This window comes from Cavia porcellus, unplaced genomic scaffold, assembly GCF_034190915.1.
Source record: "Cavia porcellus strain 051 isolate PalLab524CR breed Dunkin Hartley unplaced genomic scaffold, mCavPor4.1 scaffold_43, whole genome shotgun sequence".
Taxonomy (NCBI): domain Eukaryota; kingdom Metazoa; phylum Chordata; class Mammalia; order Rodentia; family Caviidae; genus Cavia; species Cavia porcellus.
Window position 1 is genome coordinate 1,500,181 of NW_026947526.1, and position 23,864 is coordinate 1,524,044.

At 40.8% G+C, this 23,864-nt stretch overlaps 1 protein-coding gene across 5 annotated transcripts in view; it reads right to left on the bottom strand.

Moving 5' to 3' along the window:
• Nucleotides 1–23,378, bottom strand: part of LOC134474916 (zinc finger protein 20-like) — a 148,476-nt gene extending 125,098 nt beyond the window's left edge. For 4 of the 5 annotated variants that reach the window (XM_063244002.1, XM_063243999.1, XM_063243994.1 and 1 more), the window contains exons 1-2: nucleotides 23,240–23,378; nucleotides 5,297–5,396 (exon numbers count right to left, since the gene is read on the bottom strand). The gene's annotated coding sequence lies outside the window, so the exon portion shown is untranslated. Of the gene's footprint in view, nucleotides 1–330; nucleotides 664–5,296; nucleotides 5,397–23,239 lie in introns of all 5 variants that reach the window. The other variant, XM_063243997.1, reaches the window with a different exon arrangement.
• Nucleotides 23,379–23,864: the final 486 nt, after the last annotated feature.

The window sequence follows — 23,864 nt, forward strand, 5'->3', positions numbered from 1 at the left end:
TTCTGCAGGGGACCTCCTGTGAGCCCATTACCACTAGCCTCTGCGGACTAATTGGAGTGTGGGCTTTGCTTCAGCCCCAAAACCTCCTGAGAAGCCACATGCAGGACACCAATTCCATGTCTACCCACAGTCTCAGAAGTCAAGCAGCAGAGAGACTGGGAGAGGTCTGTACAGGAAGCACAGTGCAGGCTGATGGGCCTCACAGCCTGAAGAAGCCTAAGGAGCCGGCCTTCTGGATAGATACCCCAGGCACAGCCTCTCCTCCTTGGACTTCTCCAGGGCTAAGCTCTCTACCCTATAGGCACCAAAGCTGAGCAGGTAAGTTCTTACCTAAGCAGCCCAGTGGGAATTGGTCACCTGTGGATTCAGGTCCTGGCCCTATGCAAGGGCCTCACTCAACCCTAGTTTACAGTGCCAAACAGGTCGGGAATGAGTGGATTGAGAGCTTAGGGTCACTGAGGATGAAATGGGGGCTCCATGCCAAGCAGTTAGCTGTGGCCTTGGCCCCATGAAGACCTGCTGTAGAGGCTGTGATAATTCTGATGGATGATCTTCCATCCCACCCAGTGATCAACACTTGGTGGATGCAGTTCTGTTCATCAGAAAGGAGATTGGAGAGTCACTCCGTGACAGGAAATCTTGAGAATGGCAAATTGTCCATGGCTGTCAGACAGATAGGAAGAGCAGATAGGTGTTACCATCCCACAATTGTATATGAAGACACACTGTGTGCAAGCACGTTTCTGGATATTAACCAAGATTCTGTAAGCAGTCAGTGGAACCACTGCCCTTTTGAGTTTCAATGTTTGTGGGAGGCCACAGAGTAACCCTTGGCAGCAGAACAGACATTGCTCACCTCAAAGCCATTGTTCCAGTCTCCAGGCCTCCCTAGTTGTGTGTACAAACCATGCACAAGGAGTTATACAGGGGCAAAGAGAACTGGGCAATGCATCACTGCCTGAGCTAGAGACTGCAGAGATGCAGGACAGACACTGATTGATCCCTCACTTCTCAGATATTTATGGAGTGGCAGCCCTGAGCCTTTGAGTGCAAAGACAGGGCAGATTGCAGTCTCTACTTTCTCCAAGCTGACTTTCACTGGGGAGGGGCAGGGAGATACTGTGGCAGGATTCCCTGAAGAATGTAGATATATGATAAAACTAAGCAAGGTCTCTCTCCCAATGAGACTTCTTTCAGCCATTAAGGGCCCCTTGGGCCCTCACTATCCAATTGTGGGTGGGTGAGGATGGGGCTGGACATTGTATCAAATGGGCAGGAGGTCCATGACCCCTCTCTACAAGTGAGATGTACAGGCATTGTGGGAGGAAAGCCCAGGTCTCTCACTCTGCTGGTTCCCTGTCTGCCCCAGTTCTTTTCTGTGCTTGAGGCCACATTGGAAGTATATGCCCATCTGGATCCCCAGACTGAGCTTCTCCTGGACTAGCTGGAGCCCCAGAGACTGAGCCACAGGGTAACTATCCCTGGAGTGTAGGATATAGGGTTGTGGGGAGGTGATGGCCTTGGAACTCAGCAAAGTACCCTGCTGGGTGACCCAGGAGTATGACACACTCAGCAGTCGGTGTGGGGATGCAGTCAGGAGGCTTTCCTTGGACTGTGTTGGTGCACAAGGCTGCCTCTGACAGGCAGTGGGAAGGTTTTGCCCAGGAAGTCCATGGAAAGTTGGCAATTTTTCATTTCCTGCAACTACAGGGCCAGGCTCATGCCATGCAGAAGTTGCACCTGCAGACCTTGTGCCAGCTCTACCTGCAGCTCTCTAATCAGCTGTGATCCCAGAGCAAGAGCCAGTACCTGGACTCCTTTGTCCAGCAGCTGAAGTTCTGAGCCTCCTGATGGCTGCACTCAGGAGTCATCTGTCAAGCTCTAACTGCAGGCAGCTCTTGACCCACACCTGCCATTCCCCTCTCTTCCGGATTTACTTACTATTGTTTTCACAGCTACACATATTTACCAGAGATACATTAGTGATAGAACAAATATAGGTAAAATTTAAGATTTTAGGGTTGTTTAAAATAATCAGCTTGCTGACATTCATTGCACTCTCAATGTTGAGCAAATTTCCCCAAGTCCACTTCCAGAATATATTCTTCAAATATTTACACAATGGTGTTTTCTTTTCTTTCCCCTCTTGCCCCATCCCAGCCACCAGTGATTGTATGTCCTCATTCTTAACCTATATTGCATTTCCCACATCAATGCCATAAAGTTTTCTTTGGCCAGGAATGTTGGTAGTGACTATCTTGGGTTAGAGTTAGGTTTAGAGGTAGGTTAGACTTAGGGTTAGGGTTGGACTAAGCTCCCAATTATTGCATCATTATCCACTGTATTTGTCATAAAGAAAGGACAATGGAGACAAAGCAGTGCCTTATGCTGGCAATATCTTGGCCCTGAGCTGTGTGCTGAATGCACAAAACTTTGAGAGCAGTCACTGGTGGTTGGATTGTACCACTGTGCAAAATATAGGGCCCAATATGCACTCTGTGTACCACATGTGCCCTGGTCCTAACACCAACATAATCAGTATACACTGTAAATATGTAGTAAGAAAAAATATACAGTTATCTGTAAACAAAACACAAAGCAAGAAAATCCACTTCTGACATGTGGGGGAAAAAAAGAGCTACTAATGAAAAATCTCACACAGGAAATACACGCTCTCCTTGGCCAGCAATGTTTCCTTTGCGCAAATGCAAATCTGTAGAACAAAGCATCATCTGTCCTCAGTCTGCATCCTTGCTAATGGAATTTTTGTGGCTAATCCTCCTATCATAGGAACATGCACTTTTATACTTTTCTCTATGCAAAACCTAATAGAGACACATAGAGGACTCACTGTGTGCTGGGTACCAGAGCTCTCCAGATGCAGATCACACTTGGGGAGACAATGAAACTCACACTGCCAATAGCTGGTGATGACAAAGTCACGGAAAGAAGGTGAAAACCAAACACAGGCAAATCTTCTGCAGGAACACTCAGTCTGGCTCACAAGTCCTGTATTTGTAACTCTGCTTAGACCCCTAATTTCTATCAAAATGATCAAAACTGCTGTCTCCTCTCTGGACTCAGGATGCAGGCTCAGAAGTGGGTCTAACAGTGACAGCTGGAGGTGCCCTGGCCCCTCTGTACAGCTGTCTTGGAGAAAGACTCTTGTCTTCCTCCACTTTCCTCCCTTGCCTCTCTCACTACATTTTGAAGGCTGAGCTGCTGCCCGGCAGTCTGGGTGGAGATGCTCAGCAGGGCCTTCAACATAGTTTTATCAGCATAGTTTTATATGTGACATACTGTGTCACATACACACAGCTTTCCAGTAAATGGTCTTGAGATAGAAAGATATAGTAAAAAGTGACAGCTAACTGGAATGAACCATGCTTTATACACAAAGGCCTCATATCACTGTGGAGGGAGAGGAAATATATTAGGTTCTTGCCCCACTCTGTGGCCTCTCAAAACTCAGCTGCCCCATTGCTGATCACACTGATTCCTGCCCCAACACACCACACTAGGCTAAATCCTCACCGACACCAAGACCAGAAAACGAGGTGTTTGCTTCTGGAGCCAATAGGCAGGAAAATGGGAACACAGTGGTGCCTGGCAACTAGATGGCCAGACAGAAAAAAGAGATGACAGTGGCCATGACCATCTTACCTGAGGGTCAGTCACTGATACAGAGGCATATTATGCACAGGTGAGGCTTGGGCCAACTCCTTTCCAGGTACTCTCCACTCTTGAAGGACCCAGAGACATACAAATAGCAGGGTGATGACACTGTCATGCCTTTATAACACAGTCATTTGGTTTGGGACAGAACAGAGATGGATGCTATCAGTTGGGAAGAATTTATCCCCAGACACTGTTGCGCTGGGACACCCTTATTTCCCTTCCTTCCAATGTGTGGTCCAGATCTCAGGGCCCTGCTTCTATGTGTGGTGCACATAGCCTTTGTTCCCTAGCCAGATCCAATTCTGCCCATCCCACAGGAGCCATTTCAAAGTTACTGTTTCTACTTGGATTGTGCCAGACAGAAGCATCTGCATTTGTCTCCCCACATATCCAGATATTCATGCATCACATGGTAAACCACAGATTAAGTCAGCTCCTTAGATGCTCCACAGATAGGGATTTCCAGACTGACCTTGAGACCTCAATTCTGAGCACCATGTTCTGAGCAGAACTTCTAGAGCTGGGAGCTAAAATTAGGGGCTCTTCAGTCATAAGCCCTGGACCAAGTGCAACACAGGCTGGACCGTTTGTCCTATGTGATAACCAATCAGCCATACTTGTGGGAACAGGATTCTCTCTCAGACAGAATGGGATGGGAGGGGCACAAAACAGCCCCTAGGCCAGCCAGCTTTGTACTTTTAGGAGGAGAATGGAATATAGCAGGAGGAAGGAGGGGTGCCTGAGGAATGAGGGAATGGAAGATGGAATAACAGTAGAAAAAGGCCCTGAGTTACTCATTGAGGGACACCTGATTTTGTTACCTACCATACCTTTTTTTTTTCATTTGTTTATCGGTACAAGGTATCGAACTCAGGACCACACACTTGCAAGGCAGGCGCTTATGCCGCTGAGCTAAATCCCCAGCCTCCACCCACCATACCTTCACCCACCAGCAGACAACAGTGACACTTGACTTTGGGCAGCTACACATACACTGCCTCCTCCTATGATTCCATTCAAAGGTCCAGGGAAGATTGGAGTGGGCAGTGGGGGCCTTGTGTAGACAAAGGTTTGTAGCAGAATGACAAAGACAGTGTGAGAGGATGTCCTGGGCATGTGGTAGTGGTACACACTCTGTGTTGCTCAACGTGGCTACTTGACACAGCCAGGGTCCAAATGCCTCCCTGACCCAACACCCTCAGGCATGGATCTCCATAGCTCATTCAAGAGTGCCATCCCAATATCTTGAAAGACACTGGGGTCCACACACATCAGAGAAGGGCTGCCCAAATCTATGGGCACCATAGCACCTGCTCCTGCCCTTGATTTGTGCTCTCCCTCATGGCATTCAACTACAACATGATGCCACATGTTAAGAACATGACTTGAAGAATACTTGGAGGGAGTCATGTTCAGCAGGGTTTGTGCTGGGGAAGGGATCTCCCTGCCAGCATTAGTGCTGTGCTTGGTTTTAACACATCATGACACATAGGAAAAGTGAGTCCCCATGGGTTCAGGGATCAAGGGAGGCTAAGATATGCTGCTAAGTAGCTCCACTCTGTGAGAGTGGGGCCAACAGAAACTATTGTCCTCAGCCTCCAGCCTGGGACTGACTCACCTCAGACCATGGTCCAGGCAGTCTGTTCAAGAACTACATGTCTGCTGCTTGGGGAGCTGCGTTCCAGGTCCACGTCAGAACATTTGAGAACTTTCATGCCCTGTGGGGTACAGAAGAGGAATGGAAGTGGGGAAAATGTCCATCACAGGGATTAGGAAGTGATCACCATGGCACAGGTATATAACTTGTTGTCCTTTCTAAAGCTGTACCCCAACAGAGATTTTGGCTTTAGGATATGATGCATGGCTTGGAACAAGGCACAGAGACTTTAGTTTTGTGGGGCATTAAAGTGCCCTGTGTCTGCAGCATGAAATTTTCTCAGAGTTAGGGAGGTGAATTGGTATTTTAGTGGGTAAGATCCCCAGAGAGAAGAAACCACATGGAGCCAACATTAGCAACAGCAGTAAGCAAGCATCTATATTATCCAGCCTGTATATATCAGCCATCATCAAGCATTACATTCTTGCATAGTGTCACAAGCCTGAGCACATCCATGGCTGTCTATGTTAACTCATGCTTATATAACTATGTCCATGGTGTGCACATGCTAATTGGTTGGGTCAGATCCCATAGGTCCTCATACCTTTTGGTGTTGAAGCAGTGTGCAGTGGTTTCTCATATTCCACCACCTCAAAGATCAGGGAAAATGTGTTTATTGTAAGTGACCTATAGGGTGGTCTCATGCACACAAAGAGCATGACAACAATAAATGTAAAGAATAATACCACTAATCATGCCACAGTTCAGCTTATGGCCACCCAGAGCCAGGTGGATCCCAAGGACTCCCACCACTGCACGAGCAGGTCCTGTTGCAAGGCATCAAGGACACAAAACTCCATGTCCATTTCTTTTAAATTTTTTTCAATTTAAAGATAGAAAATAAAATTAAAAGAAACAAAATACAAAAAAGCAAAGAAGTGTAGAGTATAGAATTCAAAAAAATTAACTCCTAAAATTACTAGTTGATACATTACATATTCTCATCTTAAAAACAGTTGTTAAAGTTACAAAAACAAAGCATAAAAAGTCACTAAATACTGAAACATTGATGGGCAAACACTTCCTTTCAGTGATCTAACAGAAATTTAGTAATATGGTCATCTATCTTTCATACTATACATATCATTATATCATTTAGAGCCCGTTTCTTTGCTTTTGCTTTACTTGTATATACTTGCTTACAATATATACTATAATTTTTTGGATCCCAATTCTTTGTCAGTTTTTTATTATTTTTTACACTAGAGACACAATGAGAGAGGATATTCTTAAGTGACTTTCATTTACTTATAAAGGCCTCAAATCATCCTTTTCTATAGCTGAGTAGTATTCGATTGTGAAAAAATACAATTTTTTCATCCACTTGTGGTTGACAGCATTTTGTTGTTTCCAAGATTTAGCTATCACAACTGGGTTGCACATATCATTGCACATATATCACTGTGAAATATTTTTTTTCAAATTTCTGGGAAAATACCCATAAGGGGAATAGCTGGATTGAATGGAACATCCAATCTTAGTTTTTTGAGGAATTTCCACACTAATTTGCACAGTGCTTTTATCAGTCTGCATTCCCACCAACAGTGGACAAGTGTTCCTTTTTCCTTTCATGCTGCCAAAATTTGTTTCAGTTGATTTCTTGATGTCATTCTTTCCAGAGTAAGATGAAATCTTAGTGCTGTCTTAATTTGCATTTATTAAATCACCAATGATGGTGAACATTTCTTTATGCATTTATTTGCCATTTGTATATCTTCATCTGAGAACTGTGTACTTACCTCTGATGCCCATTTTTGGAAATGATCTTTGAATTTGAGGGCTTGACATTTTTCAATTTTTTATATGTTCTGCATACAAGTCCTTTGTCATCTATCCAGATTCTTTTTGACTCTGTGGGGGTTTTTTGACTTTATTTGATTTCTGTTTACGTACAAAAACTTTTTAGTAATATGAGATCAAAGTTGTTGATTCTTTGAAGTATTTTCCATGTAGTTGTGTTTTATTAATGAATTCTCTGCCTATTCCTATGTCTCCAAAATTTCTATCTACCATGTCTTCCAGTAGATTTTTGTTTCTTTTTCAATATTCAGATACTTGAACCACTTTGACTTTAGTTTAGTGTATGGTGATAGGTATGGGTCTAGTTTCAGTCTTTAGCATGTAATGTCAATTTTTCTAACACCATTTTTAAAAGAGGCTATCCTTTTCCAGTGAATATTTTTAGCCCCTTTGACAAATTTAAGGTGGCTCTGTATCTTTGTAGTAGTGTTTTCATCTTCTAATCAGTTCTATTGATCCTCAGGTCTATTTCTTTGCCAGTACCATGCTGATTTTATTATTGTGGCTTTGTAGTATAGTTTCAAGTCAGGAATTGAGATGAGTCTTGTCTTTCTGTTGTTGCCCAGAAATGCTTTTGTTATTCTAGATTTCTTCTGTTAACAGATGAATTTCAGAATTATTTTCTCTAGATATGAAGTATGTTAATGATATTTTGATTGGGATTGCATTGAAATGTATAACAGTTTTGTAAGTATGGCCATTTTCACAATATTGGCTCTTCCTAACCAAGAGGAAGAAATATCCTTCCATTTTCCAATTTCCTCTTGAATCGCCATTTTCAGAGTTGTATAATTTTCAGCATATAGGTGTTTTACAATTTTAGTTAGGTTGATTCCTAAGTATTTCATTTTTTTAGATGCTATTGTGAAAGCTGATATTTCATAATTTTTCTCTCATGGAGTGTTTTGTTTGTGTACAGGGATGTTATTGATTTGTGAGTGTTGACTTTCTATCCAGCTATGCTGCTGAATTTGTTTTTTGCCTCTAGTAGTCTTTCAATTGAGATTTTGGGGTCTTCTATGTAGAGTATCATGTTGTCGGCAAATAATGATAATTTAACTTCTTTCCCTATTTTTATTCCTTTTATTTCTCCCTCTTGTCTGATTGCTCTTGCTAATATTTCCAGAACTCTATTGACTCGGAGTGGTAGTGGACATCATTGTCTTGTTCCTGTTTTTAGTGTGAAGGCTTTCAGTTTTTGTCTATTTAGTATAACATTGGTTGTATGTTTGTAATAAATGGTCTTTAGACTTTGAGGTACATAGCGTCTATTCTGAGTTACTGTAGGGTTTTTATCATGAACAGGTGTTGTATGTTATCAATAGCTTTTTCTGCATGCATTGCAATGCTTAGGCGATTTTTTATTTTTGGCTCTGTTGATGTGGTGTATCACATTCATTGATTTGTGCATATTAAACCATTCCTGCATTCCTGGAATAAATGCTACTTGGTTATGTTGTATTATCTTCTTGATGATTTGCTGCATTCTATTTGCCTATATTGTATCGAGAATCTTTGCATCATTGTTCATTAGTAAAATTAGTCTATAGTTCTGCTATTTAGTTTGATCTCTCTCTGGTTTTGTAATCAGAATGACACTTGGTTCTAAGAATGAGTTAGGGAGAACTAATTCTCTTTTAATTTCATTGAAGAATTTAAGGAGTGTTGCAGTCAGATCTCTGAAATTCTTATGGAATTCATCCCTGAATCCAGCAGGATCTGGGCTTTTATTGTTGGTAAGTTTTTAATCACATTTTTGATTAATGTAGCCGATATTTGGTTACTCAAAATTGTTATATATTTTGATTGAGCATTGGTAGTTCATATTTCTACAAATCTATTTCCTCTGTTTTGCACCGGATGTGAGTAGAGATTTTCAAGGTAGATGTTCATGATGTTTTGAATTTCCATGGGATCTACAGTAATTTTTCTCTTTTCAGTCCATATTCTGTGGATTTTTTTTTCTTGATAAGCTTGGCTTGAGGTTTATCAATTTTATTTTCTCAAAAAAACAGCTCTTTGATTCATTAATTCTTTGTAAATATTTTGGTTTCAATTTCATTAAGTTCTGCTCTAATCTTTATAATTTCCACTCTTCTATGAACTTTGGGTTTGACTTGCTCTTCCTTTTCTAGAAGCTTGAGATATAGCATTAGGTTTTTTATTTGTGTTCATTCCATTTTCTTGATGTGACTACTTATTACTGTATATTTCCCACTTAGGACTGCTTTCATTGTGTCCCATAGGTTGTGGTATGTTGTTTATGCATTTTCATTGTATTATAGACATTGTTTTATTTCTTCTTTAATTTCATCTGTAATCCACTGGTTGTTCAGGATTGTTATTTAATTTCCATGTATTTATGCAGGTTTTTCCGGGATTTTTGCCATTGATCTCCAATTTTAGTGCAATATGGTCCCGTAATACGCATGAGAAAATTTCGTTCCATTTACATTTACTTAAAAATGTTTTATGGGATAATATATGGTCTATTTTGTAGAATATCCCATGTGCAGCTGAGAAGAATGTATGTTCTGATATGGTTGGGTGGAATACTATGTAAACATCCACTAAGTCAATCCATGCACAGGTATCATTTAGTTAGGTCATTTCTTTGCTGACTTTTTGTCTAAGTTGATCTATCTCTTTGTGACAGTGGGTTGTTAAGGTCTCCTATTACAATTGTGTTCTTGTGTGTTTAGCTTTTCATGCCCATTAGAATTTGTCTAACATAGTTGGGTCCTCCTGTATTTGGTGCATATATATTTATAATTGTTAGTTCTTCCTCTTGTAGTTATACATGTAAAAGTTTGTAGTGGCCTTCGTATCTCTTTTAATCATTTTATGTTTGAACTTCACATTGTCTGCAAACTGAATAGCTACCCCTGCTCTTTCCTGGGTTCCTGGTTAATGGAAACTCATTTCCATGCTGTGACTTTTAATCTGAGTTTCTTTTTGAGTCAGATGTGTTTCTTGTATAAAACATACTCCGTGATCCTATTTGTTGATGCATTCTGTCAACCTGTTTCTTTTGATAGGTGAGTTGAGTCCATTTACATTTATGGATATCACTAATATATACTGCTTTGACTTTGCCATATTGTGTTCCTGTTGTTGGTTTCCTGCTTTTCTCCATTATTTAGTATTTTGTCCAGCCTGGTGGTTTCTTTCTGTTGTTCTGGAGATTGTGGTCATGTTTACTGCTATCTTGCATATCTTTCAGTATTCTTTCTAGGGTTGGTTTCATGGACATGAATTGATTCAGTTGTACTTTGTCATGGAAGTATCTTGTTTCTCCATTAAATCTGAATGAAATTTTTGCTGGATACGTTAGTCTGTACTGAAAATTGTTTTCTTAAAAGGCTTAAAATGTTTCACTCCAAGCTCTTCTTAATGTGAAGTTATGTGCTGAAAATTCTGCTGTGATTCTAATAGGCTTTCCTTGATACGTGAGTTGTGTCTTTTCTCTAACAGCTTTCAGTATTCTGTTTTTATGCTGTATGTCTGGGATCTTAATTATTATATATCTGGGTGTAGATTTATGTTGGTTGTGACTGTTTGACATTCTCCATGCCTCACTTATTTGTATATCAGACTTTTCTTACCTTTGGGAAATTTTCTGCTATTACTTTCTGTAAATAATTTAGTTATGTCATTAGTATCAACTCCTGTGTCTTCACTGATGCCAGTTACTCTTACAATGTTTCTCTTGTCATTGTCTTGGAGCTACTGAATTTTCACTTCATGTTGCGTTTTTGTTTTTAAAAGTTCAACCCTATCATGATCACTATGTGCAACTCTGTCCTCAACGTATCCTCAGCTTCATTCAAATGTTTTTGCCAGCTTTCAGTAGTTTTTTGTCTTGGATATTTCTTTGCATTTGTTTCATGGATTCTGCTTGTTTTTTATGTTATTCATGCAAAGTTTCAATTTCCCATGTTCCTGTGTTGTTTTTTTTTGTTGTTGTTGTTTTTTAGTTTATTTCTTCTCTAGCTATGTTGAGCAACTAGTTTAACAAGATTGGTATTTCTGTCTCTACATGAGACAGTCTTTTTAATTTGATTTCTGCTATAGCCTCATGGACTGGTTTCTTTACTTCAGTTGCTCTCTTTTGAGAGATTTCTGGTGTATGACTTTTAAGATCCCCTGTTTCAGTGTTGCCTGTTATTGCTCCTGATTGACTAATGTTTGAGGTTGCACTTTGCCAATTTGCTTGTCATTTTCAAAATTGGGGTACATAGTTGGTCTTTAAATCCCAACATAGTTTGGCCTTTAGGGTCCTACTGTGTGGTGGATGTTTGTGCAATTGCTGGGTAACAAAATGAAAAGAAGAGTCACTCTGAATTCCTCCTGCAGAGCCTATTTTGTGAGTCCTATATTCTTCCCAGGCTAACTAGCCTAGAAGTATTGATGTAGGTCAACTCTTACTTCCTGCTATTGCTATGTCTTCAGGTTGTTGCAGGTCACCAGATCTCCCTGTCTATAATGTTCATGTCAGCCTAGGCCCTACTGTGTCACTGGGTTTCTTATAAGCTCTTTTAATTTGCTCCATTTGGAGGAGACATTATTGGGGCACTCCTCAACCTGTCCAATGTTCTCTGTGTGGAGAAGTTGATTCTTGACCCTCCTGTCAGGTTTGACAAGGGCTTATATTTGGAAAGAGCATCATTTCTGCTCCTGTTAACCCACTGAAGACCTCTGTTTTAGGGGAAAACTCAATACATTGACTAGAGCCTGATGATGGCTTCTGTTTGCATGAGGGGCTCCTGAGTCTCTCATCGAGCCAGCATGGTAATCCATTATATTCCAAGGTTTTGGGAGAAAGGGTTAGAGTCAACGATCAATGGCAATACTAGGTCCAGCAGGTGGGGGAGTTCCTCCATGGGGTGGGCCTGAGTGGTTGTCCAGGGGGTCTTCGGTTGTCGGTCAGAGCAGTGGCCCATGGTGGCAGTCCAGGCATCTCAGGTGTACATCCATTTCTTGCAAGGCTTCTTGTTCCTATCTCTGTTTGTCAGTGATATAAATGCCAGATTCTACATGCAAGATGGCAGAAGTACCTTCTTGTGCTGTGGTTCACAAATCAAGGCTCATGTGGTTTTGCAAAACCAACTTTCACATTTGAGATGTTTCATCCATGAGCAACACCAAGCCTAGCAAGTGAGTTCATGGATTGGGCCCTGCATTGACAAAGGTTTCAATCTGGATGGTGAGGTCCATGATTCCTGCCCTTGGTAGCAACACTGCTACCAGATAAATCCCCCAGGCCACCTTTACAATATGGTGGCACCTGTTGAGTATTGTGGCACTTATAGAACTGTTTCACAATATTGCAGAGTGTCCAATATAATGTGTTTGATGGTGCCCTGGATATATGGGAAAACTCAGGTGGTCATTGTTGCGATAGTTATGATCATCCCTAGCTCACACAGACCTAAGAGGCTTCCACAGTAAGCCAATCAGTGGGCACCACCCTGATGAGCTTGTTGCCACCCCAAATGTTTGTATCATTTTTCAGTGATACACAGTTACACAGGTCAAGTCGTATCCACTGCACAATGGGGTGCCCCAATGCTGAATTTACCTGTTGCATAAAATGTGGGGCTGCATCCATGCTCCTTAGTTCCCTGTTACCCAACCCCAGACATTGTACATAACAGGCCCCAGTCCCTGTCGTGTAGTCATGTTCTACAAATCAGCACCTTGCTTGCCTGGCATCTCTGATCCCAGGCTGATATTATCAACAAGGTTATGAGAGTGTGCTTATCTGCTGACAGGGTGTCATTTGCACATTCTGTAGAACTTGTCACATATATGGAGTGCTGGCTGGAGTAAATTTGGGACACATTCTGTGGGCACAACTTTATGTTATCAACACCATTTTCCCATAGCTATAAAACCCATGTTGGGACAATTTCACTCACATTTTGCTTCAACTGTTTCACCAAGTCTCATATTCCAGGGCATTATGGGTAGAGAGAAGCATTCCCACAAGTCTCCCTCCTTAGGCTAAGGGCTCTTCCACCTCCACCTTCTGTCAAGGAGCAGGCCTATCATGAAATACTAGAGAACTCTCATAGGGACTATCCTGGTCATTGGGCCTTACCCTCAGAAGGAGGCAGTGTTCTCTGGGTCATGCAGTGTGATTTATGCAGGAGCCAGCAGTGATTCCAAGGCCTCTGTGGGGTCCAAGTGTCTACCACTTCTGAAGGCTTTCAACATTCCCTTGGGAGTCAGATGGACTATTCCCAGTATGTACATGTCTCTTATTATTATCAGTAATCAGGTAAGTGAATACTCATCACACAAGGAGAAACCCTGCTCATGTTTTGAAGAGCAGTAAAGAGCAGACTTTGTCTTTTACATCAAAGTACAGATATTGGTGAGGAAGTGTAGGAATGAGACTCCTTCTGCCTTGCTAATGGTACATTCACTTCAGAAATCATTTTGGTAGTTAAACTAAGAGTAATACATCTGACTACCTTAACATTCTGTGCATCCAATTCTCTATGTCATAAAGAGAATTTTACAAGATAATCACATCAACATTGTTTTCCTTAAACTGAAAACTACAATGTGAATATCCAGTAAAACCTGAATGAATAAACAAACCACAGCAAACCATGTATTGAAAGTCTGCTAAAAACATAGCAATAACCTCAGAATGACTAATTGGTGAAAAAAGGTAGAGAGGTCAAATTTTGTCTATTCATTACATACATTTGCAAAATATGACAAGACACATGTGTGATAGAAGGCGGGTCAGTCTGTGCCTATCTGATACAAGAGAAAATATGCTGTTGTATCATGAGTTGCTGTGTATGGATCCAGGAGACTTTGCTGGGGCTGCTACCATAGTAGCTCAGTGCACAGAGCTACATACTCAGTGAACTTGCCAATAGGGGAGAATTTGCTCTCGGGCTCTGTCCATTGTATACAGGCAGGACTCAGGAAAATAGCCTGATGTCTCCTCTTTCTGTTTTCTCTTTTCTCACTCAACATTCATCAGCTTGTCCTCAAAGAAGCTGCAGAGATAAGAGTGACTTATTTGGAGCCAGAGATTCTCCCCCCAAAAAATAACCAACAATATTGGGGAGAACAAATGAAAAGATGAGGAGGTTGGTCACAGTTATTTTGTGTGAACCTTAATAGTACCAACACACAACCTCTGCCATATCCAGTTATTTAAGACTGAGTCAGGAACTGGGGAAAGAGCTCAGGATACAACACGTGCTTACCATGCATGAGGCCCTGGGCTCAATTTCAGCACTGCTAATGAAATATAATAACACTAATAATAATAACAAGTCACAAAGCTAGGCCCATAATATAGGGAACAGCTACTCAGGATATGGCCATCACAAGATGAGGTTTCTGTGACTGAGCAGGAGAACAGGCAATAGGCCTGGTGACACACACAGGTGTGAATACAAGAGCTATGGACATAGATATGGGGATGTAGCTCCATCCATAATGCTTGCTTAGTCTGTATGAGGTCCTGATTTGAGGCCACAGCACCAATACATAGAAGAAATTGAGATGCTTAGGAAAAATAAGGATGGCTGAATCGATGCACTTCCACCCTCTCATGAAGCCACCAGGGAAACATGTCCAGGAGTTAAGTCTCATTTCTACTGTCATACAGCAGGATCTAGCATTGTGTGCACTGTATTCCACCTCCATTCTAATCCTCCCTGGATTTTACTTCTAGTTCTGTGCTCTATGTATCTGTGATACTAGCCCACAGATTTTATAAATGTTATCTCACACCACTGATGATGTTCCCAGGTAGTAGATGCCAGGATGACCTCCACAGAGCATAGGAACACATTGGGAAGGTCCTGAGAGGCATGGTATCATGTCTAGGTTTATATAGAATGTCAGGAGGACAAGTTCAATCCAAACCCCTGACTTTTGCCTCAGAGCTGAGACCCTGCCTGCACTTCTGTATTTCCTTAGCCTTGGAAAAGCATAGCATCCTGCCAAGGATTCATCACTTGGGTGAAGAAGTTGTTGTTTATTGTGAAGGACAATGGAGATTCATTCTGTAGGCTTCCATGTTATCCTGACCAGGAATCTCTGCGAGATATCATGGAACCAGGTCCACACAGAAATCATGGAGGGAGCGGGTGGGTATGTTTAATCATCAATTTACTAGGCTCTGATAGATGTAATGACCAGATTCAACATAAACACTGTTGTCTTGTGCTTCAATGTTGTGCAGGCCACACAGTCACCCTGCAGAGCAGATGAGGTACTACCCACATTATTGTGAATGCACCTAACTTCTGGGCCTCTGTACATGTGAACACCTAATAGGGTAAGGAGAGTCCCACTAAGGCACATAGAATGGAGTGATGCATCATTATATATACTGAAGATTGAGGAAAGGCAGGCAGGACCCCTGCTCTCTGTCCAAACACTTTGAAGGTATTTATACTACAGCACCCCTATAGAGTGACTATGAGTAGAGTAACATTGCAGATACATCAGGCCACAAGGGTGGTAAAGTTAGGTGTATGTCAGGCTTCACTGAAGAATGGAGGAAAGGTGGTCATAGCACTATTAGGGATTTCTGTCATCACATGAGGACAACCTGGACCAGCACTGCCACATTCTAGGCAATGAAAAGGCTGGGGCTGGGATCTCTGCAACAGGCACAGGAGTTTGATGTCCAACTCTACAAGATGCCCATTTGAGTTCAACAAATCTAAGCTCACTGAAAATGAGACCTGCAGTCAGGAGATTTGGCCTGGGTCTGTGCACCTCTGGGAAGTCCATGGGACATTTTACATAGACAAAGACTCCAAGACTTGTGACCTACAGCAACACTGAGGCAAGCAGCAGTGAGTGGGTCAAAGAATGGGAAGCTTTCCTGGGGTAGATTTGTGCACAGAACTGTCTGTGACAGGCACTGGCAGGTTCTAGAGCCTGCAAGGAACAAGGAAAGTCGGTGATTTTTCTCCTGCTAACACAGGGTAGTACCTAACTGAGCCCACGTCCCACATGCAGAATTTATGCTAGATCCATCTCCAGTGACCTCTTCAGCTTTGGTAGCAAAGTGAAAACTAAGGCCACGCACCCTGTCTTGAGGAATTCTAGAGCTGAGTCTTTTACTGGCTCCACAGCAAGCATCCTAAGCTCCATTCAGGGCCAATCCTGCAAAGCACCTGCCTTTCCTTTCCCTCCTTTTGTAACCCTTGTATTATTTTCAGTTTATATTTCTACTCCTAAGTCTGTAATTATTCTAAACATTAAATTCTAGTACAATTTAAATTAAAAATTAAGATAACATTAGTTTCATAATGTTAAATTCAGTAACATATGAGCACATCATCAATTTGTACAATTTCCACATTTGTTGAGTTCCAGCTTTCTGCTCAGTTTTGGAGCCACCCAAACCCATATAGTCTCCTGCTATAACCCACCCAACTCTGACCTTTTTCTCACTGTGATTTAGTACTCTGGGTCTTTAATAACCTTTTATCAGATTCTGTTCAAATTTTACTGGATGACAGTGGCTGCTATTGCTCTTTGATAGAAGAGAAAACCCCAGATAGAGAATGAGTTCCTTCTGTGAGAGATGAAAAATTCTTGTAATTTAGAGCAGAAATCAATGCAATAGAGATGAAGAAAATAATCCAAAAAAATCAATGAATCAAAGAGTTAGTTCTTTGAAAGAATAAATAAAATCGATAAGCCCCTAGCCAACTTTATTTTAAAAAGGGAAGAAAAAGCTCAAATTCATGCAATAAGGAATGAAAAAGGCAAAATCACTACAGACCCAATAGAAATACAGAAGATCATCACCTGTTTTGGAAAACCTCTACTCTCAAAGGTTTGATAAAACAGAAGAAATAGACAGATTCACAGAAGCATATGAAGCACCAAAACTAGGTCAAGAAGATGTAAAACTGCTGAATAACCCAAATTCTTTTAATGAAATTGAAAACATAATTAATCCTTACCTACAAAGAAGAGCCCAGGCCCAGATGGATTCACTGCAGAATTTTACAAGAAATACAAATAAGACCTAAGGCCGACACTCCTCAAAATCTTTAATGAAATTGAAATGGAAGCAATCCTTCCTAAGTCATTCCTGGAAGCAAATATTACTCTTGTACCAAAACTTAGAAATACCCAACTGAAAAATAGAACTACAGGCCAATCTCCCTAATGAACACAGATGCAAAAATCCTCAATAAAATTTTGGCAAATAGGGTGCAGCAAATCATCAAGAAGATCATACACCATGACCAAGTGGGATTCATCTCAGGCATGCAGGGATGGTTCAATATACATAAATCAATAAAGGTAATCCACCATATCAATAGAGTCAAAAGTAAGAATCACATCATCATTTCTATATATGCAGAAAAAGCATTTGATAAAGTCCAACATTCATTTATGATAAGAACCTTGCAGAACATTGGAATAGATCATCTTTACTGCAACATAATAAAGGCCATTTATGACAAACCAACAGCCAGCATCATACAAAATGGCCAAAAGTTGAAAGCCTTTACTTTAAAATCAGGCACAAAACAAGGATGTCCCTTTTCACCGCTCCTATTTAATATAGTACTGGAAATACTCGCCAGAGCAATTAGACAAGAGAGAGAAATAAAAGGTGTAAAGATTGGAAAAGAAGAATTTAAGTTATCATTATTTGCAGATGATTTGATACTCTACATAGAAGACCCCCAAAACTCCATTGAAAGACTCCTAGATATAATAAATAAATTCAGCAATGTAGCTGGAGACAAAATCAATGCTCAAAAATCAATAGCATTCCTATACACTAACAACAAAGTCACGGAGAAAAAAACTAAGAGAAGCCACACCCTTCACACTAGCAATCAAAAAAATGAAATATTTAAGGAATTACTCTCACAAAAACAGTGAAAGACCTATACACTGAAAAATGAAATTGAAGATGATTTCAGAAAATGGAAGGACATCCCTTGCTCATGGATAGGAAAAATAAATATTGTGAAAATGGCCATTCTCTCAAAACTGTTATATAGATTCAATGCAAGCCCAATAAATATACCATCAACACACCTCATAGATCTCAAGAAATCCCTCCTAAAATGCATCTGGAGCAAGAAGAGACCTAGAATAGCAAGTTCTAAGCAGCAAAGGCAAGGCAGGGGGCATCACAATCCCTGACTTGAAGTTAAACTACAAAGCAACTGTAGTAAAATTAACTGTAGTAAAATTGCCAAAGCAACTGTAGTAAAATGCTACTGGAATCGGAACAGAGCTAAAGATCAGTGGAATAGATGACAAGATACAAACACAACTACAAACACACTCAACCACCTCATCTTTGATAAAGGGGCCAAACATGTTCACTGGAGGTATGACAGTCTCTTTAATAAATGGTGGTGAAAAACTGGTTCTCCACATGCCAAAAACTAAAACTAGACCCATGCCTATCACCATATACTAAAATAAAATCTGAATGGATCAAAGATGTAAATATTAAAACAGAAACACTAAATCTATTGGAAGACAAACTGGGTAAAAACCTTGAAGACATAGGGGTAGATAGAGAATTCATGAACAAGACTCAAACTACATGGGAAATACTTCCCAGAGTCAATGAGTGGGATTAGCACTTATTAAAAGGTTTCTGCACATCAAAAAAAAATCTCTAACATAGGGAAAAGAAAACCTACGAACTGGGAAAAAATCTGAGTGAACTGTCCCTCAGACAAAGGACTTCTTTCTAAAACATATAAAGAATTAAAAAAAATCTGACCCCCAATATTCAAAGCCCCAATCCAAAAATGGGCATCTGAAATGAATACACAATTCTCAGATGAACAAATACAAACAACAAATAAATACATGAAAAAAATCTTCACCATCATAGGTCATTAGAGTAATGCAAATTAAAACCACACTGAGATTTCATCTCACTCCTGAAAGAATCGTCAAGATCAAGAAAACCACCAACAACAAATGTTGGAGAGGCTGTGGGGAAAAAGGAACTCTCCTGTACTGTTGGTGGGAGTGTAGACTGGTACAAACATTGTGGAGGTCAGTGTGGATATTTCTCAGAAAGCTGGGTTTGAAAGCCCCATTTGACCCAGATATACCACTTCTAGGCATATTCTCAGAAGAACTGAAAGCATGATACCACAGTGACATATTTGCACCCATGTTTATAGCAGCACAATTTGTAATAGCCAGATCTTGGAAACTACCTAAGTGTCCATCAACTGAGGAATGGATAAAAAAGTTGTGGTATTTTTATACAATGAAGTACTACTCAGCTATAAAGGATGATCACCATGAGATATAAATAAATGGATGCAGCTTCAGAACATACTCATAAGTGAAATAAATCAAACTCACGTGTATAAATACCAAATAGTTTCCCTAGTGTAAGAAATGATAAGAATACATAAAAGTACATGGTAATCATGATTCCCATCATATTGGTTTGAAGCAATATAATGTTTTCATTCATTAATTGGAATGGTTTTAATCTGGGTTGTTCGATTTTATTGTCTGTGATAGTATGAATAGCTATTTTGAAGAAAATTAGGCAGCATAATAGCTAGTGCTTATTTAATATCATCCTGTTTTGAAGTCCTATCAAGTTGTTGTTCATCTGTTTCAATTGGTTTTAACATGTTGTATCATATTATATTTTAATATGTGTGATAGTATAAACAAATTTTTTATAGGCAAAGAGATAGTATAGAAACCATTGTTCGGTTTCTATTAGCTGGTTCTAAATATCCTGCAATACTTCCATTCTCTTGAATGATTTCACACTGTCTGGATAAGTTTGATGCTATAGTATACAAAGTTAAACTCAAATATTTCAAGGAAAGAGAAACTATGTTAACAGCTATTATGTCAGGCTATCTGGTCGTGAAACAAAATAATGCTTAAATTGTTCATTTCTGACCTGTGTTGTTCTATTGATATGTCCTCTTTTATCTCAATTGCCCTTTTTTTCTTTTTTAAAAAATTAATTTCTTATTATTTTTAAGGGAAAACTAAATTTAAAATAGCACGATACATTATAGTAACTTTTTTGTCTTCTTATTAGCTGTTTTGAACCCCCGTATGGTTCTCCACATCTTGTCCTGACTGATTTTACTACATTCTGTTTTGTTTAATAGCATCAAGTTTGAGGGTATAGGCAACCACTTTGAAGGCAAAAAGATATTCTATGATGCTCATTATGGTTTGACTATTATCTTCTTTGGAAGTCCCGTAAGGTCTCCAATGTGGGTTTTATTCGCCCTGTTCTGTACTGTTTTGTTCAAATCTATTATACCAGATGATAAAGGAAACTCTTTTTAAGATAGCAAGAGGCATAATGGTAACCATTGTTGATCACCTGCTGTTCTCTTTTTGCATTATGTATTATGTCCATCCTCCTGTTCTAACTGACTCTGTTTTGCTTTGTCATGTTGGGGTTTTTTTGTTTTTGTTTTTGTTCTTTTGCTTTGTTTCATTTGTTATGTTTTTATTTATTTTTTTTTCCTCTTCAAAGAAAAAGTTATAAGAACTGTGGGAATAATAAAACTCCAATGTGTAATTGTTATTATAAAAAAGAAAGGAAAAGAAAAGAAAGTGATCTAAAGGATATAACTGTATGTATATTTAAGTGTATAGAATAGAAAACCATATTATTGAGTTTTTGTTGGATCATTGAACAGAACTGTCTACAACTTCACTGTCCACTTTGTATGCTTTAATTTTGTAATCTGGACAACTGTTGAGATGGCAATAAATTAGTGATTTCTTACTGTATTTTTTTCTTGAAATTCTGTATTACTTGTACCCTCTTATTTTTTCGTTTTGTATTGTTTTTGTCTTTTAATAAAAAACCCAGAATTCATCACACTTGGCCAACAAATGCAGAAAACACTGAGCCTCCAAAACTGATTCATGCAGGCACACATCCCTGAGATGTGTTGAGTCTCTATCTGATGGCAGGTTTTAAGGCAGGTGCTGAATAGCACTGGGGAGATTATGGGGGCAGAGCAGAGACCTGTCTGGCAGCTCACATCAGAGCACTACACACATTTGTCACTGGACCTGGAAGGGTTAACAACAGACATTTATTCCTTACAGAGAGCTGCACAACTTTGCAAGATTTCCTTGAAAGAGTTTGATTCACAGCTATTTGAAGCAGGAAGGAATTGGGACCATCCCTCTCTTCCACATAAAGGGTGTGTGGTACCAGTGTGGGTCATAGGAAGCAGGGAAAGCTGCAGGGATGCTGAGATTGGTCTCCCTGTATCCACAGGGAAAGAAGCCAAGGAATCTGATCATGAAATAATACATGGATGTGAGAACAAGTATCTCAGTTTTGAAGGGGAAATGTCTCTGACATCAATGTGCATCTACACATAGACCTGTAAGAATCTGTGTGTAAGAATGGTGTCTGCATAGTATGAAACTGCATAGTTTCCTTTTTTTTTTTTTTTTTTGGTCTTTTTGAGACGTGGTCTTGCTATGCAGTTTAGGCTGGACTTGAGCTCACTTTTTAGCCCAGGCTGGTTTCAAACTTGCAAGGATTCTCCCACCTCACCCACCTGAGTGTTGGGATTACAGGTGTGAGCCACCACGCTCGGCTCAAAAACTTCATAGTTTCATACCATGCAGTTTTACAGTATATAAATTTATATAAAGTATGCTATAGTGTATAAAGCATACTATATAGTTTCATAGTGTACAAACTGCATAGTATGAAAACTTTATTTATAAAAGTGTTTTCATATTTTCTTTATTAGTATCTACTTATGGTACATTAAAATAAGAAAAGAGGAAAAAGGGGTTGTTTATTTCATTCTGAGACAAGGTCCCGCTACGTACTGCAGCCTGATCTTGAACTCAGCAAGTATTTCATGCTAGCCTGGCATTCACTGTGATTCTCCTTTCTAACCCTCCAAAGTGCTGGTATTACAGGCATGCACCACCATGCCAGCAAGAAAATATTTTTTATTTCATTTTTTATTTTAAAGCGAATAAAACGAAATGAAACAAAACAAAACAGAATAGAGTCAATCAAAACAAAAAGATGAGCATGGTACATGACTTAAAAAGAAAGTCCAACAGTAGGTTGTGTGGCCTGTCTCTCAGCCTGTACAGAAAATGACTCAACCTCTTGCTGAACACCAAATTTGCCAAGAAATTTGGGCAAATACCTAGATTTTAAAAGATGTAAACGTGTCTTGTTTAGGCACCAATTCATATCAAGTGGCAGGGAAAGAGCAGAGAACTTTGACTTAGTATTTCCAAATTCTGGAATTTATCCCAAGGAAAAACGATATATGTTCAATTAAAGTTTTCTAAGAGGAATTAGACTTGTGTACATGGTCAGTAACAGGATAACTAAGTACAACTCTACCTAAGCATATAATATAAATATTCAACACTATGCAAATATATAAATGATGTGACCAAAACTGGGGAGTAATGGTCAGAGACAGCAGAATAGGAACAAGAAGAATATTCTGCAGCAGGGTTCAAAAATGTGGGTGCATTTTTTTGTGGACTTAAATTGTGGAATCACACTTCCTCATGCCTCAAAGCCCCATGCCGCATTCAGACTCCTGACAAAACCTAAACATCCCTCACAAAACCTAAACACCCAAGTAGCGCCAATATTAAAAGAAGCAGAAAGCCCCTTATCAATGAAACAGACTGGAGCCACAGCACGTACTGGTAGAATAATAACTGCTATCTTACTAAACATCTCAGTCCTCTCTTGGTTTCTGCAGGGAGGAGCTCCTAGTGGAATGAAATCATCATTTTGGGGGTAAATATCCGCGGCTCAGCATGGCCAGGCTCACTGACAGCAGAGGCCATGTGAGACCCCCAAGCCACCTCCTGCAGGTCCCACACCAGGGCTGGGCTGCCAGTAGCCTGGCTGTGCTGACCCCGAGGGAGAGCAGGGAGGAAGGGAGAGAGGGACCCTGCGGGCGGAGGCCGGGTCGCCCCCAGCGCCGTGCCCGCCACCGCCCTGGCCCGTGACCCCGCCATAAGGACTCCCTGCCCGGGCACCTGCGCCCACTAACGTGGGGGCCGCCAGGCCGCGCCGCCACTCGCTGCCGGCTCCCTCCAGCCTACCTGGCCCAGACCCCAGCTCAGACCCCGATGCAGCCTAGGCCACTGAAGGAAGAGAGCACTGGTCTTCAGACAGCATCTCTAGCGGCAAAATGGCGACTCCAAGCAGAAGACCGGCATGCACTGCGAGGGCGAGGCGGGGCGTGGGCAGGTCTGAGCTGCGATGTGGAGCCTCATGGCTCAGGCTGTCCGTGGGCGTGGCCCGCCGGGTGTGGGGCGGGGCAGCAGAACCTTTGGTCCTGGAAGGGGGTGGGGCGAAGGGGGTGAGGGAAGGGTAAGGGGCAGGGCTAGAAGTTGGGACAAAGCAGGCGCCAAGGTTGCCAGTGGGGAAAGAATGAGGCAGTGGGTGTGGCAATTGGGGTTAGGGTCCCGCTGAAGCAGAGTGTGGCTGCCGGTGAAGGTCTCTGATGAGGCTTCTGGGAGACTCGAGCCCCAGACCCACTATGACAGGAAGCAGAGGAATGGACTGTCCCAGACATGGAATTTATTGGTGTCTGGACTCAAATCTTGTAGCTCTGAAACCTTGAGCCCACTGCTTCTCTTCTTGGAGCCTCAATTTCCACTACTGTCATTCTCCTATTACTTTGTTTTGAAATATTGTGGATTTTTTTCCATTCAAAAAAAAAAA